Source organism: Chlorocebus sabaeus, chromosome 15, assembly GCF_047675955.1.
Source record: "Chlorocebus sabaeus isolate Y175 chromosome 15, mChlSab1.0.hap1, whole genome shotgun sequence".
NCBI classification, from domain to species: Eukaryota; Metazoa; Chordata; class Mammalia; order Primates; family Cercopithecidae; genus Chlorocebus; species Chlorocebus sabaeus.
In genome coordinates this window covers 42,371,722-42,389,150 of record NC_132918.1, presented here as the reverse complement: position 1 = coordinate 42,389,150, position 17,429 = coordinate 42,371,722, and the positions used below count along the sequence as shown (strand labels likewise).

Here is a 17,429-nt window from a genome sequence, read left to right as displayed (position 1 = left end):
TACATTTATTCTATCAACTTCCTAATTATTCCCAAACCTAACAATAAAAAGGCGTTTCTGCCCCTGCACTCTACTGAAACCACTTTTGCTAGGTTATCAACTGCCTCCTACTTGCAACATTCAAGTGATATTATTTGGACTCAAATGCTTGCATTTAACAGTTTGCACCCTTCTTTCTCTTTAATCCACAGATTAGCCAACCACAGCCCACTCGTTGTTTTTGTATGGCCCGTGATCTTAGAACAGTTTTCACAATTTTAAATAGTTTTAAAACTAAGAAGAATAGTGTTTTACAACATGTAAAAAGTATATGATATTGAAATTTCAATGTCCACAAACTAAGGTTTTTTGGAACCCTGCCGTACCTGTTTACTTCTCTACAGCTTCTGTACTACAGAAGCAGAGTTGCCTAGTTGCACTCTAGTTGCTGTAGAGACAGGATAGCCTGAAACATTTACTACCTAGTCTTTTACAGATTAAGTTTGCCACTGTAATCTTAAACTCCCTCCAGTCAAGGTTTCGGGATTCATTTGCTGGAAAAGTTCCTACTCCTCTGATAAGTCCTCCCTGAGATGTTGTAAAAATTAAATAATCTAACATATACAAAGTACCTAAGACAGTATTGTCCCAAAGCTTATGTTTGAATCCATATTACCTTTTTTGTCTGTTGACTCCTTCTCCCCTTCCTATGTCTGTGTTCCCCCAAAGGTTCCATTTCATTTTTTTGTTCTCTCTTTATTCCTTACACTCTTCTTGTTAACCTTATTTCCTCCCATAACCTCAAGCATCATCTCCATGCTGATGAATTCCACAGCTACATATTCAACCCAGATTTTGCCTGACCTGGATGTCTTTTTAAGAAAACAAACTAAGAGCATTCAAATTTAAACCTATCCTTCCCCATAAAATTTGCTCCTCAAAAAACAATCCCTGTTCTCAGTTTTTAGTACTGCTATCTTCTCAAACTCTTAACCCAAAGACCTCTTCCTTTCTGCCTCTCTTTCACCCTCCACATCCAACCAGTCCATGAATCCTTTCTACCACATTTTAGAAGCTTGTGCCATCATCCACAAATTCACCACTGTAAGTTTACTTCATTTTGCTTCTGGAATGACTAACTCATCTATCTGCCATAGTCTGGTCCTATTTGTATCTATCCTCTACATTTTCAATAGGATTGCCTTTCATCTTCCTATATAACAAATGGGATCATAGGACTCAATGCTTAATCATCTCTATGACTCACACTGCCCACAGAAAGCATATAGTTCATATACTTGAACCTAGCTCTTCACAATGCATTCATTCATTCAACAAATATTATTTACTATATGCCAAGCTCTATGTCAGACTGTGGCTAGGGCAGTGAACAAAATCAGCATGTTATCTGCTTACAGGGAGATTCCAGTCCTGCAGAAGAGACCAATATGAAACAAAGAACCATTGCGTTTTCCATCTACCCATATGGAAAAAGGTATACTTTTATAGTGTCATCTGCATGTGCCGTGACCTCTGTCTGGAATACCCTAACCTTCAAAGCAAGACTCATATATTTTCTCCTCTAGTATGGAAACTTTTCCCAACTTGTGGCTGTCAGAGTTAATTCTGGCCTTCTTTGTATTCTGTAAGAATATCTTAATTATTCAAATACAGTATTATACATTCTTACTGCTCTTACTTCACTGGGTTGTGAACTTCTTATTCTCAGGGGCTATGACTTATTGATGTCCCATGATTAACTCAGTAATCATTATAGTTTATTTAATTAATGAATTATGTCTCTTCTGTGATTAAAGGCTAAAAACCAGGTTAGATCTAGGCTGTAATTAATAAAAAGCAATATTTGATAAAATAATAAAAAATATTTAAAGAGATAACATATGTTGCTCATAGATGAATAATAAAAAGTAGTACTTTTTGAATTTTTAAGTAATTAATTTTAATAACATGACTTTTGTATTTATTTCATTCAGAAAAAGCCAAATGATTTCCCAAAAAAGGCATATTAGCTGTTAATGCTTACTTTATATCCACTAATTTTGTTTCTTATTTTAGTATGTTCAAAGCATATTTTAGTGAACTATAAATCTCTTTGCTAAGAAATCTTTGAGAATATTATCCTCACGATATTTGTTTTATAAAAATAATATGTTTACATTTTGTAGATATTCAAGTCATAAACAATGCAGAAATAGAGAATGATGAATGGGCTGCAGAGTCAAGAAAATAATTGTAATAATAAGTAGTCTAATTTTTAAGATGTGCCAAAGGGGAGATCCAGGAAATTACCAAGCAGTTAACATCAATACGAAGAAAGAATAAGAACAAATAGTAATAGAATTGATCAGGAAGTACTTAGGCAAGAACAATTTAATGAGCAACTAGCAGCATGAGTTCGTGTAGAAAGATTACGGAATACAAACCAGACAGAAACTGTGAGAACAAGCAGAATCAGCCCAAAGAACCTGAATTTGTCTATTTTAAATTACATCAATAACCATGTGAAAAAGCATCATAAATTAAAATAATCCTGTGAGGCTCATTTATATAAAATTAACTTTTGGCTCATATACGACAAAAGACATTATTTTATTTAAAAACCTTCCTATTCAGAAGATACCTTCCAATCCCATGATGCCTCCACCACTGGACTCTGAGTGGTGCATATGAGTGCCACTGATATTACTTAAATAATCTTAGCCCACCTCACCTCCCAAAAAATAGTTGCATAAATGTTGCTAATACATGCTTTTCAAGCCAGCCAGATATGACTGTCTTTGTGAGTGCCTCCAGCATGAAAACTAGTATAAATCAAGTCCTAAAAAGATGACAGCTATTAGCAATCCAGGGGCTATAGGTGGTGCAGCAAGTTTTGCTTTTCTAAAGATAATTTGATTATGTGTAAGAACTCAAACCAAAGTCTTTAAAAGTATTTGGACTACAAAGGGAAGTTAAAGATTGTCTAGACGGGCCAGAGGAAGTTTCACTCATTAAGGGCTGTCTCTAACATAATGGAGCTGAGGTCACCTATAAGCATCTCCTCTCTAGAAATACATGCCTATCACTTACTTACAAGAGAGGAACCTTCTGCTTGGATCAGGAATCATACAGCTCAATCAGCAGAGGCGGGAGTGAGCCCTGGGCAACAGGGGCATTCTCAAGGTGGCTGGGTGCCAAAGAAGTGTTGGCAAAGTGGACAGTCTGCTATCATGACCTCTGTAGTGGGTAAAGGACAGCCAGCATAATTGTGTGACTAATTTGTTTGACAATAAAGAAGGGGCCACCCACCAAAACTGAAGCACAATAAGAAATATGGTGGAAAATATTTGGGTTTTCCTGTAATGACACAATGGAAATATAACTATAATTGGGACAGCCTGCCTTTCTTATTTTTCCTCAGTCAGTTAAATTCAAACACAATTTTTCAAATGCCAGCCATTTTCTAAAATGTTTAATTTCAAGGTCTGTTGATTCTTTATATGGGCCAAAACATATACTGTTTATCATCTTAAATATCTCCCTTTTTCTTCCCTGATACTTCATTATTCAGCACCTTCATTTATTATATAAAGCTTTCTTCTCTTAAAGTTAAATATATAACTAATTGATACAACTCTTAGGTACGTTAGTTCCTTTATACAGAGTATGATATATGTATCTGATGGTTATCAACAATGATGTTCATAAATTTAAAATACTCAATATAAAAACTGTCCTATTGAGAATTTTATTTTGTAATTCTTTTCCTATCATCTATCAACATTTTTATTGGTGAATATAGTAAACTTGCCTTTTTTAGAAAGTGAAATTAATTTAATACAAAAGTGATACATCTTTATTTACTGTATCTGCCTTCATCTCTAATGTTAAAAATAGCTTTTTTCTGTTAGTTTTCTCCTCTTTCCTCATGAACATTTATGTAATTTAAAAAATTTTTAACTCATAGTTAAAGCAAAACATAATTTAAAATAATACATTTTACCCTTTTAGATTATTCTAATCCTCTACAAATTTTATCATATCTACCAACTTATTCGATAATATTTAAAATAGCCTTCTGCCCTCATAAGTTTACAGAACCTTGCTAATGTTCATTCTCTATTTCTATAAATAAAGGTAATAAGAAATAGTAGAAATCTTGCCTGATTAATGATCTGTGAAGTTTATCATTTAGTTTTTTAAGAGGTTATATCTGTAAGAGGTAGAAAATAAGAGGGATAAAGTCATTGTTTACTCACCCTACATATTCATTTCTAACAGTATACTATACAGACATTGAAATAAATCACCCAAGAAGTAGGCTTTCATTATAATACACAGAACTGTAAAACACAGTTATACTAGTGAGGCTATAAACATTATAAACATGCCCTAGTAAAGAATGTTCAACAATACTATTTGTTTTGTTTGTTTGTTTTTTGTTTGTTTTTGTCATATTCATCTCTTTATATCCTTGTAAAACTACTAAAAGCAGGGATATAAATTTTGATAAAGTGTATTGAGTAAGATAGATTCTTATCTTATCAAAAGGATTTCTTAGTGACTGAATTTAAATATTTGGATAACACACATGTAGAATTATTGGAGTTAATAAAAATGGCTAACATGTATTGATCTCTAACTACAAGCCAAGCATAATTCTATTTGCTTTACTTCATTTAATCCTCATTCACATTGACTTAGGTGCTATTACTACCCACATTTTACTGATGATTAAACTGAAGCACAAAAGTGTCAAATAACTTGCCCAAGTTCACACAACTAGAAAACAGGATATTGGAAATCCCTTATTTTAAGTTCCAGGAGATATCTAGATGTAAAGATATTTTCGTATCTTTGGCAATTTTCATATCTTGACCAAGCTCCATTGATGCCTCTTGAAAGAAAGGAAAAAGGATCCTAGGTCTCTGAATTTCTTGTTAACATTTCTTCCCATAAAATAATGCTACATTTTTATTTTCAAAAACAAGACGTAAGTTCAAAGGAGAAAGTAGTGACTTCTGGCAGATGTGATTAGGAAAATTAGGAAACTGGCATTTGATCTGAGTCTTTGAGGATAGGCAAGTTTTTCAAACAGCAAAAGCTGGAAGATAATCTCAACAATGGGTCAGCCTGGGCAAAAGGATGAAAGAAAAAAATTGAAAAGATGTGAAAGGTATCTCTGAGAGAATTTAGTAGTATAGGTAAAAATGTTTAAAGCAGGGAAGAGTGATGGAAATTGGAATCAAAAATAAAGCTCTCCTTGTAAATTTAAATTCATAAAGCTTAATGATATTCTTAGAAAAAAATAAAACAACAGAAATATAGAAAATGTTCTTTTTTTCATCATAAGTAATATAAGTAGACATTTGCATGAGTTCCCATTTATAATCTCCAGTGGCTGTCTAATGAATTCATTTGTAAGCTACATAGTGGCTTATAATACAATATTACATACAATAATAAAATATGATCAGTCTAACCCTCTGCTTTCTCTGAGACCAAAAAAAGCCATAAAACACACAGTGATAGACTAGCTTAACATTGCTGTCTGCCACAGTATCCATCTCAAAAGCCTAGCTCGATTCTCTCAGCATCTCTTGACTATGATGGACTCCATTTAGAAAGAAACCTGAACATGATGAATATTTACATATGTATATAATACCCTTTCTCACATAAATACCAGCTGAAATTTTATAAAATGACATAAAATTTGGGAGAACCAGTTGCATACTCAAAACCAGAGGAATGCCCTAAAATACATATACAGGCACACTTACAAGGTTGAAGCCATTGGGCCTACAAAGTTTAGCGTCAGCAAAAGCTGTCAACAAAAATTCCCCTCAATGGTCCTTGCTTTCCAAACAGATCTGTCTTAAGTTCCCTGCCCTCTTGTTCATTCGGCTTATTTTTTAGAGTGATAAAATTGTTATATAAAATTTAGACAATATAACCAAGCAGAAAATGTAATTTCAAATTAGCCATAGTACCTATATTCAGGAATATCCACTGTAAGGATTTTAGGAAATACACATCCAGTCTTTTTCTATGTGTATGTGTTTTTGTGACATTTTACATAATTTGGATAGCAGTTTACATATTGTTCTATAAACTGATTTTTCACTAATTCTCATATCATGAACACTTCCCATATACTTAAATATCTGTTGCATTACTTTTAGTGGTTAAGTTCCATTCTAGATGTATCATAACAAACCCTCTACTTGAGAGATATTAAGTTTGTTTCCAATTATGTGCTATTATACATGGCAATGTAAATAACATCCTTGTATATAAATCTTTGCTCATATCCATTATTATTATTTAGAATAAGTTCCTGGTTGTTGAGGATATGCAACAATCCTACAAATACACACACACATATACGTGTGTGTGGGTATATATATGTATATATACATATACATATATATACATGTATATATACATATACATATATATGTGTGTGTATATATACATGCATGTATATACATATACATACACACACATATATACGTGTGTGTGTGTGTGTGTGCATGAAAGTACGAACTTCCCCACATTCTTGCAAAAACTGACTTCTGGTATGATCATCTTTTCTTTTTAATCTTTGTCAATTTTATAGATGAGTAATTGTACCTTGTTACTTTAAATTACATTTTCATTATTGGAAAGAGTAAACTTTTTTCATGTTTATTATACACTACATTTCTTTTGCATGTCCTGTCGAGTTTTTTTCCAGAATGATATTTTGAGTCGGGCCTTTGGTAGGTGATCTAGAATCTGATACCAGCCAAGCCCTGGCCTCAGCAGAAGTGGGGTTCTGGGGTACTGTCTTTGCTCATCTAGCATTTCAACAGCCTGGCTTCCCTGGAGCTGTGTGTTCACACTTCCGGCTACACAGTGACAGCACCATCCAATCCTGCCTCACATGGCACATACAGAGGGGAGAGAGTGAAAGAAAAAGCCTGTACTTGAGTCCATACCATCAGGACTGCAATTATGTCAAAATTTAATAATTTTGATAGTAGAAACAAAATAATCAGAAAGATATCAAGACGTTTTATCCCTTTTTAAAAAGTATCAAAAAGCCAGTATATTCCTGACCTGGCTGCAAAATTGCCTGCTTCTCAGTAAAACCGGCTAGTATCCATTAAGCACTTACTATGTGCCAGACAGTGTCTGAAGCTTTCACATATACTCTTTTCCTTAGCCCTGACAAATGTTTAGGGAACATTATTGCCTTTTATATTAAAATCCATTATCACAGGGGTAACTTGTCTAAGTGTACTGGGTGAACAACAGCAAAGTTGAATTTCAAATCCCTGCCTCTAGTCACAATTCTAAGGTACACCTTTTTGTGTAGGACCAACGTGTAACCGCAGTAGAAAAGCCCAGGGTTTAAAACACACCATTACTCAGCCAATTCATTACAATAGTAATGATACCATCGTTTTCTTCTCATCTGCTTGTTTCTGATAATATCATATCTCTGAGATCAAACCCTGCCCTTTCAAGAAGTTTTACCAACAGAGTTGACTCTCTAAGAAATTTACAGTCTTCAAAACTCCACTGTGGTAATTTTTTTTTTTTTTTTTTTTAAGTTGAGATGGAGTCTCGCTCTGTCATCCAGGCTGGAGTGCAGTGGCGCGATTTCAGCTAACTGCAACCTCCGCCTCTCAGGTTCAAGTGATTCCCCTGCCTCATCCTACCGAGTAGCTGGGACTATAGGTGTGCAAAACCACGACCAGCTAAATTTTTTTGTATTTTAGTAGACACAGGGTTTCACCATGTTGGTCAAGATGGTCTCGATCTCCTGACCTCGTGATCTGCCTGCCTCAACCTCCCAAAGTGCTGGGATTACAGGCATGAGGCACCGTGCCAGGCGTACTATGGTTATTTCTAAAACCAAGTTGGAATTTAGTATAGAAGTGACTATGGTTAGGAATTTTCAGCAGTAAATAGGTTCAAAAATATAAAGAACCCCTGAATCTTAATACTCAGAGGAGCATTTTCTATTTTCAGTCACAGATTCTAGATTTTGGTTGTCACTCACTTCTGGCTTTTCTACAAAGGACTTGTGATAAATGGTTCCAAATATCTGGAGAGTATGAGGTAAGTCTCACAAAGAGTCCAATTTCAAAACTGATCAGAAAAATAAAAGAATGCCTAGGACAAGCTTTACACCATATAGGAGAGTTGTATGTTGTGAGTTTCCTCTCAGTGCAGACCAGCAGTGACTTTTATCTCTGTTCCCTCATCACTTAGCATAGCATGAAATACAAAGAAGCTCAATAAACATCTGCTAAGTAAATAACCCAGGAGAGACAACTGAAAACTTAATAAACAGGAAGATGTTACATAAAACCAAAAGAAACACTAACACTGTGGGTTCTTGACTTCTAGCAGGCACATTACGAAGGGAGATGTCACGTCCAAGAAAGTGTTGTCTATTTAAAACGGAATACTACAAGGCTTGGACATCAATGCTGAAAGGCAAGAAAAATGGCCAGAATCCTATAAAAAGTTCAAAGAATCTCGCTGTAGCTTCACCCTTTCTCTATTTTCTGATTCCATCATGCCCTCTCTTCACTGCCAAGCTTCTTGGAAGGTTCATTCCTGCAGCCACCCCTGCCTCCTTGTCAGTTCCCTACCACGCCACTCATCTCTTGATTCCAGCGCTCTCTCCCCTAACAGGAGACTTTCACATCTAATTTCTGGTTACCCTGGTCTTGAATATAAATGCAAATCTTTAAAAGCCACCAACACCTGTGTATATCTTTTCTAGCCATTTAAACTAAAAACCAAGCATTCTCACCAAGAAAAAAAATCAACAACAAAGTAAATACCTTGATGCTCTCCAAAGGAGGCCCATCTCTCTTCCAATATGGCCAGTGTGACATCTGTGCAAGGTTCTTTAGTAGATGAAGCCAATCAGCTGCGTCTTACAAGCTCAATGAACCCCTACCCCAAACCCCCAGTTATTTTTGTAAATTCTCTGTATTCTGTCTTGACACTGTCTCTCGTCCTAATTTCACTGGCGTGGGTTTTTGTGTGTGTGTTCACTCTAGCCTGGTCCACTTAACAGTGTTCCTACTTCTAACATCTCCACACTCTAATCCACCCTACACATCATGCCTGTCCTCACTCATAAGCCTCAGCCATTCCTCAAGAACCAAATTAAGTTCAAACCTCTCTACAAACTTCTGAGCTCCGCATTCATGATAATCCATCTTTCTAGCTCTTTCTACCACTCCCTCTTATAGCAAATGCCTGGCCTTTTATGCCAGAGAACCTGGACTCTTGTCTCTGCCTCTTACAAACCATGTAACCTTGGGTAGCTTAATTTCTGTACCTTACCTTCTCATCTGTAAAATCTGTAACTTCTATATACAGATATGCTATAATGATTAATTAGGTTAATAGATATGAAGGGCTTAATAAGATGCCTGATGTATATAGTAAGCATCCAGTAAATGATAAGTCATTATTAATTATGTACTCTAGAAAAATTCAGTAACAATCTGTTCCCACACAAATGACACTTTGTTGCCATGGTACTTTTACATAGGCTGTTTCCTTGTTCCTCAGTTCATATAATGCTATCTATCCTTCAGGACCCATTTCAAATAACATTTCCTTCAAGACAGAGTTCTCATATGAACTAAAAGTCAGTCTTATATCAGAGAAATTTGTTTGCATTTCTGGGGATTCTTAGCCCAGGAATACAGTGAACTGATAAGACAGAGCCCTGTCGCAGAGGCACAATCTAGTGGAGAAGGGGATGCTAACCCTCCTGGGTCACCACACTCAGGACTCAGGAGCCATGTCTTCCTCAGGTTTGCATTCTGAGAAAGTTCCCCTGCAGAAACCTATGCTTACTACATGCTTGATTATATTTGAGTAAATTTGCCATTTTTAATTTTATGAAAATTCAAAACATATAAGTCATTTCAACATATGGTATGCTGCTAAATAAAAACCTTTATTTTAAAAATAGGTTTTAATTAATAATAATTTATATTATGTTCCTGATCCACAATGTTGTCTAGCACAGAGGTGTTAGCCATGTAGCCATTGCAGAGGAGGGCATGAAAGATAGGAACTGAGCCCCTCTTCTTTCTTCAGAAACTTAGAAGCAAGAAACAAAAATCATACATTAATGTCTTTACTCATCTACACAAATTTCATATTTTACCTTTCTAAAATAGCTTTATTTATATATCATCTACATATAAATCTACATATAAATCACCCATTTAAAGAATTAAATTAAGTCTATCCTAAAGCTGCTTCTTTACATATTTTAAATTTGGCCTAAAAGTTTTTCAGTATGTAGTGAACTGTAACCTAACTGCATGTTGAAAAGACTGTAACCTACTCCTATGCCAATGACAGAGTTTCAGCATACCTAAAGTGGCCAGTTGTTCAAACTGTGTTCAAATAAGGCAAACGCCAAATTGTAACCAGTTCTATTTCTGTGCCTCATTTTTGTCTTCTGTACATCACTTTTCTTTTCCTGCCCATAAATCTTTTTCAACCACGAGGTAGCGCTGGAGTCTCTCTGAACCTATTGCAGTTGAGGGGCTACCCAATTTGCACATCATTCTTTGCTCAATTAAACACTGTTAAATTTAATTTGACTAGGTTTGTCTTTTAACAAAGATGTACAGTTCAATTATTTTTTGCATGTTTTCAAAGTTGTGTAATGATCACCATAATCAAATGTACAATTTTTTATCACCTTCCAATTAGCAGACACTACCATTCCTTCCTACCCCTCCACTCTCAGCCTAGGCAACCAAAATTCTCTACAGTTATGTCACTCCTGAATATTTCATATAAATGGAATCATATAATATGTGTTCTTTTGTGACTGGCTTCTTTCACTTAGTACAAGGTTTTCAAGGTACTTTATTCCCTTTTATTGCCAAACAATATCTCATGGTATGGAGATATCACATTTTATCTATTCATCAGTTGATAGATCTTTGACTTATTTCTGCTTTGGGGCTATTATGAATAATGCTGATATGAATTTTCATGTCTACATTTTTGTGTGGACTTATGTTTTCATTTCTCATGAGTATATACCTAGGAATGGAATTGCTGAGCCATCTGGTAACTCTATGCTTAACATTTTGAAGAATTGCCACTGTTTTCCAAAGTGGCTGTACTATTTTATATTCCCACCAACAATGTATGAGGGATCCAATTTCTCTACATTCTGGACAACACTTGTTACTATTTGACTTTTTGATTATAGCTGTCCTAGTAGGCATAAAATCATATCTAGTTGTTCCTTTGAGTTGCATTTTCCTGCTGGCTAATAATGTTGAGGTTTTTTATGTGCTTGTCTACCTTCTTTAGAGAAATGTATATTTAGATCCTTTGCCCATTTTTAACGGTTTTTTAAATTATCTTTATATGTGTTTTATTATCTTTATATGTTCTGAACACAAGTCCTTATCAGATATATAATTTGCAAATATCTTCACACATTCTTGGCTTTTTCTTTTCACTTTCTTGATACCCTTGGAAGTACAGATGCTATTAATATTGATGAAATCCAATTTACCTACTTTTTTTTTGTATTTCTTATGCTTTTGGAGTTGTATCTAAGATGGCTTTGCATAACCCAAGGTCACAAAGGTTTACTCCTATGTTTTCTATTTAGAGTTTTATAATTTTTCTCTTAAGCTTGGGTCTATGATCCATTTTGACTTAATTTTTATGTGTGGTATTATAAGGAGTCCAACTTCATTCTTCTGCATATAGATAGCCAATTATTCCAGTACCATTTGTTAAAAAGATTACTCATCTACATTTTTTCAACCCTTTTCAAAAAAATTAGTGGCTCATACATGTAAGGGTTTAGTTTGTGGACACAATTCTGTTCCATTGATCTTTCTATCTATTCCTATGCCAGTTCCACACCGTCTTGTTTATTGTAATTTTATAGTAAATTTTGAAATTGGTAAGTTTGTTCTTTTTCAGAATTGTCTTGACTATTCTGGGTCCCTCGCACTGCCACATGTTTTTAGGATAACTCCATTCATGTCTGCAATAAAAGCTTGCTGGGTTTTGTTAGAGATTTTGTTTAACCTGTAGATCATTTGAAGATTAATGCCATTGTAACAATATTAAATCTTCCAATCCAAGAACATAGAATGCCATTCCATTTATTTAGGTCTACTTTATTTCAACAATTTTTTTTGTTGTTGTTTGCTTTCATAGTACAAGTTTTATACCCTTTTGTTAAATTTATTTCTTAGGGTTTTTTTGTTTGTTTGTTTGTTTTTTGAGATGGAGTCTCACTCTGTCACCCACGTTGGAGTGCAGTGGCACAATCTCAGCTCACTGCAACCTCCGCCTCCCGGGTTCAAGCGATTCTTCTGCCTCAGCCGCCTCCTCCTGAGTAGCTGGGACTACAGGCATGCGCCACCATGCCCGGCTATTTTTTTTTTTTTTTTTTTTTTGGAGAGACAGGGTTTCACCATGTTGGCCACGCTGGTCTCGAATTCCTGACCTCGTGATTTGCACGCCTCAGCCTCCCAACGTGCTGAGATTACAGGAGTGAGCCACTGCGCCCGGCCATTTCTTAGTATTTTTACTCTTTTGATCTATAGTAAGTAAAATTGTTTTTATCTTTGAATTTTTAAATTTTTAACACAGTTCAAATCAGTGTGTCTGATTTCATCTCCTTCTCTAACAAACCAGGGTACCAGAACTGCTTCAGTTTCTCTGCCTTCTCTTTGTCTGTGATGACTAATGTATGAAGGTGTCTGCTGCATCCAACTTTAAACTTCACATTATCCTTATTTTTCTTGACTTTGACAGATCTGGCATCCTTTCACCTGGCTATAAGCAGAAAGTCCTTGATTTCCTTAACTTTTTGAGGCATGGCAGCATGTCGGGCGGGAGAGGACACAGACCCACACAGCAAGTGGTGAGAAGCAAACAGTGGAATTGATTTCTTAATTCCATTTGTTGATTGTTTATTGCTAGTGTATAGAAATACAACTGATTTTTGTATATTGATCTTGTATTCTAAAAACTTGCTCAACTTGTTTCTTAGTTCTAATAGTTAATTAATTGATTCCTTAGAGCTTTTTAATACAAAATAACGTCATCTACAAATAGAAATTATTTTACTTTCTTTCTAATCTGGATGCCATTTATCTTTTTTTCTTGTCCAGTTGCCCTCACTAGAACCTTTAGTACAAAGTTAAATAGAAATGGGAAGACTAGACATATTGTCTTGTTCCTGATCTTAGACATAAAAACGTTGTTTTTCAATATTATGTGTGATATTAGTTAAGTTTTTCATAAATAAACTTTACAGTTTCAGGAAGTTTCTATTCCTAGTTTGTTGAGTGTTAGCATGAAAAAGTGTTGTATTTTATCCAATAGTTTTTTAAAAAAATTTTAGACAACCATGCAGGCTTTGTCCTTTATTCTTGTTTTTTACTTCTTTAATTTCATTTTTATTGATACACAATAGATGTACATTTTTTACGTACATGCAATAATTTAATGCATTCATAAAATTTGTAAAGATCAAATCAGTGCAATTGGGATATCCATCACCTTAAATATTTGTCTTTTCTTTATGCTAGAAACATTCAAATTATTTTCTCCTAGCTACTCTGACATATACAATAGATTACTGTAAACTATAGTCACCCTACTCACCTATCAAACATTAATTGATTTTTGGTAAACTAATCTAATCTTACTTTCTGTCATCAACCTCACTTGACCATGGTGTATAGTCCCTTTCATATGTTATTGGATTCAATTAGCCAACATTTTGTTGAGAATTTTTATCTATACTCATAAGAAATATTGATCTGTAGTCTTCTCGTGATGTCTTTATCTGGTTTAATTATCAGGGTGATACTGTCCTCATAGCATGAGTTGGGAAATCATCCTTACTCTTCTATTTTTTGGAAGAGTTTGTGAAGAATTGATATTACTTCTTCTTTAAATATTTATTGGGTTTTTTCAATACATTTTTTTAAACGCAACTTGGGTAGCATGTCCAATAGGAAGAAATGAGTGTCCACCCTTTAATTTCATAACCCTGGAATTAATCCATGTAATCTATGATCCACAACAGTATTACCAAAGTTCGAGTTAGTCATAGGAAAGAGAAAGAAGTTCTCTAATTCGTCCTTAAAAGTTTTCCAAGTTCAGGAAAAAAAAAAAAAAAGTTGAAGAACATGAATCTCCGCAGGAAATGATACTCCTGTACCCGCAGCTCGCTGCCCCTGATGACCCCTCGCTAGGCGGGGTTCGGGGCCAGGTGAACGCTGATCTGATAGTTGACAGGGGACGACTGTGGCATCATCCTTGCTGCCGTCCGTATCCTGAGAGGGAGGAGGTTGGGCCGGGAGGGTCTCCCGGGGCGGGGCGAAGGAGGAGGGAATGCAAAACAGAGCCTCGTCCCCGGAACCCAAGAAGCAGCAACGCCCCTCACTATAAATTCGGAGCTGCCTCCTCGCGGATGATTCCAGCGCCTGACAGCCAGGACCCAAGGCAGCAGCGAGTGACAGGACGTCTGGACCGGCGCGCCTCTAGCAGCTCCGCCAGGCCGCGGCGGTGATTGATGGGGAGCTGCTGGAGCGGACCCAGCGAGTGAGGGCGCACAGCTGGGACGCCGAGGCGGCGGGCAGGAGACCGCACCAGCGCAGCCGGCCCTCAGCGGGACGTGACGCAGCGCCCGGGGCGCGGGTGAGTCCGTGCGGACCGCCAGGCACGCTTGGGGGACTTCAGGGGTGGGGTGCTAAGTTTCATGTCACGCTGTCCTAACTGCTGGCTCTATACTGGGAATCTCTCTGAGACCAAGGAAAGAGCGACCGTAGTTCTGGTCAACGCCTGCCCCTGGAGCTGGCCATACTTCACCAGATCAGGTGAGGGGCTTCTAGGAACGGGAGGGAACAAGGTAGGCTTGTTTGCCACGTGCCCCGAAATTCTCAATCCATTTTGACCAAACTCTTCCGAGTGTAAGCAAGAAATTTACAGAAATAAGATGCAACTCAATAAACTTTCTTCCTGAGGCTTTTAGTTAACTCTTGTCTTTTAGCCATCATCTGAGTCGGAAGCCCATACGACTCTGCAAGGCGTTAGTTTAAAAGTTGTGCTACTTTTGAGGTGAAGTTAAGAGTGTCCCCATCCACGCTCTCTGCTTCCCAGACGATGTCCCTGCGCTGCTCACCTCCCATTAGCTCTCTCCCTGCAAACTATAGCGGTGGGTCCTAGACACGGGACGTCCTTCAACCTGGGCCAAACTCTCCCACCCTCAGGGTTCCTAGATGCTCTTTGAATGATCAAACTGAGGAAGGAGAAGCAAGATGTCTCCACACCCCAGTCCCTACGGCCTTAGCCAATGCATTTGTGTAACTGAGACAGGATTTTAGCAAAAGGTCTTCTGTGTCACAGGAACTAAACAGAGCCTCTGGCGGGCCACTGCCCGGCACCCAACTCCATCCTCCGATTTTGTTAAATGTCCAGGTAAACATCTCCACAGTGCCAGCCTGTTATAGTCTCCTGAAGACCTCAGAAATTCTTCGCCAGAGTGTCTCCTTCTGCACCGTTTTTTGGGGCAACAGTTTGTGACCTGGCTATTGAGCTCACCTGGGCCCCCTTCTCTTTGTTTAGTGATAGCCTCATTAAGTATTAAAAACTTACTTCCCCCTACTCAGGAACCCTCTCCTAACGAAAGTTTGGGTACTCACTTTCCCCTGGGATCAAATTTGGGACTTGGCGACATTTATTTCCCATGTCATTCTGAGAAGATAAAGTAAGAGTAAGAGGCAAGCAATTTGGCACCCCATTGATCTATTTTATTACTTGGTTGAGCAACTTGTGCTTCCCCTTGAAGCTGCTGCATCCCAACATGAATCTCTTGTTAGTTACCACCTGAGGTTCTTGGATCTCCAGGTGTTTATTTTACATAGCATATGCTTTAACCCTCTTATAAGTCTTCTCTAAGAAAGGAACTGCCATACTTCCCTTGTCTTCTCTGATGTCTCCCCAGCTATAAAGGCCCCACCTGCATAACCTATCCTCAGGCTGTGATGTATTCCCGGGTGCTCTGGTACCTTCTCCTTCCTCTCCACCACCCTTCCTGACAGTGTAGGAGCAGGAAAGCATGGGGAGAAGGGAAATGGAGACTCCCACTTGCTGTGTGATAGTAGGAGCATTATTTCACAACTCTGAACCTCAAGTCTCTGCCCATAAGGTCCCCTACAGTGATATAATTCCTTCCTTCCTTTTGTTTTTTGGTTATTGCTTTAAAATAAAAGTCTAAGCTTAAGGCTAGGTTAGAGAAACTGCCCATCATAATTGCTAGATCTCAACATTTGCTTAAGTTCTGTGATTCTTAGTTTCAAGTCTGTTATCCACTCTCTATCCCCGCCACCTTTTTTTTCCCTGACTTCATTGTTCTTTGTTCCCATCCTGAGACCTTGATTTCTGGTTCTGCTCTTCTTTGACCTTAAACTGAATCAACTGTTCCATCATCCAACTCAGAAGAAAATTGGTTTTCTTCCACCGGTTCCACTGATGCCAGCGGAAGACTTGTCTTCCTTGCGATTTGCAAAATGTCTTTCAGTCACTGGTGCTGCGGCAACGCTGCTGTCCCGCAGCATTCTAAGCTTAAATCTTTCTCTCTCTTACCCTGGGTCGGTATTCAAAAAAGGGCAGATTTGTGGGTTGCTCAGGTTTCTCACTTTTCTTTTCCTTCTTTCTAGTTTGGGGTCAGAGTTGTGTATTTGTGTATATAATTTTGTTTTGGTTTTTTGTTCCTGCTGCTACTTACGACTACTGTTGTCATTTTGATTACGACTAATTAATACTCATGACTCATTTTCCCCTATGCTAGAGGGAAAATTAAGGAAGAAAAGTTTAATCTGCTACTTACCCAAAGTCCAGGTAAAATACTTAGCTGAGAAGGAATTTAAAACTCAGTTAAAATGCATGATGCATGTCTGCTGTCATTTTATCTGTGCTGCCACAGTGTCCTTTCAAGCAGATAACTGAGAGTTGCTGTATTTTGCCTTTGAATTTGTTACAGGGACAAAAATAGTGACCCCTCACATTTATGTGTTTTGGCTGCTTAATGCAAGCTCCTGCCCTCTAGCCCCATGCTTATTAGTTTACCTAGCTCTTTCTCTGCTCGGTTGTAACTGGAGAATGCCAAAGAGTCTCCCAAGTAGGCTACCAAATTAAGAATGGTGTTTAGAAGTTTGCAGTAAGCCCAAGTGTTGTAAAGATTAAAATGCTGTTTTGAAGATATGCTGTGGCAATAAACAAATATGGAGCCAGAGCAACAAAATGTGACCAAGTGTCCAAGCCTAGCTTAGGAACACTTTTCTCCCATGTTATCTAGCAAACTGACAAATCAGCTTTCCAACTCGTAATGGTTGGAAAATGCTATTATTTTTCTT

The 17,429-nt window shown here is 37.2% G+C and overlaps 1 protein-coding gene, 1 long non-coding RNA gene and 1 pseudogene across 7 annotated transcripts in view; 1 reads left to right on the top strand and 2 right to left on the bottom strand.

Annotated features, from left to right (window-relative positions):
* Positions 1 to 17,429, bottom strand: part of LOC103241515 (uncharacterized) — a 408,965-nt gene that overhangs the window by 255,952 nt on the left and 135,584 nt on the right. The window lies entirely within an intron of this gene.
* On the bottom strand, positions 12,653 to 13,159 carry LOC103241509 (large ribosomal subunit protein eL38 pseudogene; annotated as a pseudogene).
* AGTR1 (angiotensin II receptor type 1) overlaps positions 14,409 to 17,429 on the top strand; it is a 45,010-nt gene continuing 41,989 nt past the window's right edge. For 2 of the 6 annotated variants that reach the window (XM_008008781.3, XM_038002745.2), the window contains exon 1: positions 14,409 to 14,712. The gene's annotated coding sequence lies outside the window, so the exon portion shown is untranslated. Of the gene's footprint in view, positions 14,713 to 14,762; positions 14,892 to 17,429 lie in introns of those variants that run through there. The other 4 variants (XM_008008780.3, XM_008008778.3, XM_073023519.1 and 1 more) reach the window with 3 other exon arrangements.